This window comes from Suricata suricatta, chromosome 9 (assembly GCF_006229205.1).
Source record: "Suricata suricatta isolate VVHF042 chromosome 9, meerkat_22Aug2017_6uvM2_HiC, whole genome shotgun sequence".
Classification (NCBI taxonomy): Eukaryota; Metazoa; Chordata; class Mammalia; order Carnivora; family Herpestidae; genus Suricata; species Suricata suricatta.
In genome coordinates, this window is record NC_043708.1 from 64,191,046 (window position 1) to 64,192,698 (window position 1,653).

Here is a 1,653-nt window from a genome sequence, read left to right on the forward strand (position 1 = left end):
TAATAGAAAATTGTGCGAATATTTCAAATTTTAAAAGAAAATGAAACAGGCCTCCTGATATTAAAAAAAAAAACTTCCTTGAGAAATCAGAACAGCATTGTATCAGGAATAAGCCCACCATTCTCCTACTTTAGCTGAATCTGGCATATTAAGAAAACTAGACTCTACCATGGATGAAGAGAAGTAAGGAAGCAGGGAAAATGCCATTGCACACAGGTAGACCTTATCACACTATCAAATCCAGAGAAAATAAATTCAAATCTCTTCTAGAGCACTGAATGAGATATAGTGCCATTGGTGACATTCAAAGCTCTTTGCTAATGCTGGAGACAAGGGTCTAATAGGAAACTGAGACTCGATGTCCTGTCCTGGCCAGAACCAGAGATCAAGACAGGCAGACATAGAACCAAACAGAATAAAATGCAACGGACTAGAAACATGCATACTGGTTTGCTTGCCTTTTTTTTTTTTTTTCTCTTGGTATGGCCACTTGAGCAGTGTAAGGGGAAGACTGGAGAAGTGGGCTACATAATTCGCCCCGCCCACTGCAAAATGGAAAATTATGAAGAATTCCAAGATACTGGCAGGCAGCAAACCATTGTGGTGGAGCACACACCCAGCAGAGCCCTTCTGAGGTCAGGGCCCTGTGCACCTGCACAGGCATACACCCGAAGCCCTCCTGCTGGGGGGAAGAGATCAGAATTCATCTCCAAGGACTGGGAAGCATCCATCTCCCCACCCCTGTCAAAACAGCAACAATAACAACAAAAAAAACAACTATCCAAATTAGAGCAAAGGGTGTCCAGCCTTGATAGTGTTGATAGTGATGGTGGTGGCGCTGGGAGAAGCTGGGAGCATCACTCCTACAAAGCAGACTTTTAAATGATGGGGGAAGAAAGAAACCAGGGTTTCTGAGGCTCCAGAAATAAAAGTGCCAGACACAGAATAAAGTAAAGAGAAAGAGGCCACATCAGACCTTCCTCCCGCCTTTATGTAGACAATGCCTGCTCTTTCAGAAGAGGCTGTCTCCTGAATTCAGCCACTTGTGTAACTCTGGTGCCTTCGGAGCTGCGGTGGAGTAGGTGGGGTTGGGTATCGGGGTGTGTCAGAGACAAAAAGAAAAAAAAAAAGGTATTGACAGGCATAAATACGTTTCCGTGGACTGGCTTCCTACCCTCTTTGGCAAGAAACCCAAGAGCTCCTAGAAGGAGGCGGGATGTCTGAGGACCCTCTATATTCATTTTCCCTGCCTCTTCGAAGGTAAGACCCAAGGGAAACCGCTGGGCTGCCATTCTTCGGCCCATCACTGGTCACCTCACTAGTAGACGTGCGCCGTATTTGGGTATTTGGAACTGGTGGCGGGGACTGGGAACGCTGGGAGACCGGCGCTGGGAAGCCGGTCGGAGGAGATGCACCCAGTCCCCTCCGTCTGCTCCCCGGGGCAGCCCGACCGGCACAGACCGGCGTCCGGGCGGGGGGTACGGACCACGCCGGCGTAGGCGGCCTCGAGCCCGCAGCTCAGTCCTTCTTGGGCTCGGGGAGGCTCAGGCCCGGGGAATCAAGGGCGGAGGGGGCGGCGTCCGGGCCCCCTGCGGCTACTGCGGCCGCGCGGCCGCTGCTCCTGCGGCTCCGGCGCCCGCCGGGTGGTGTCTT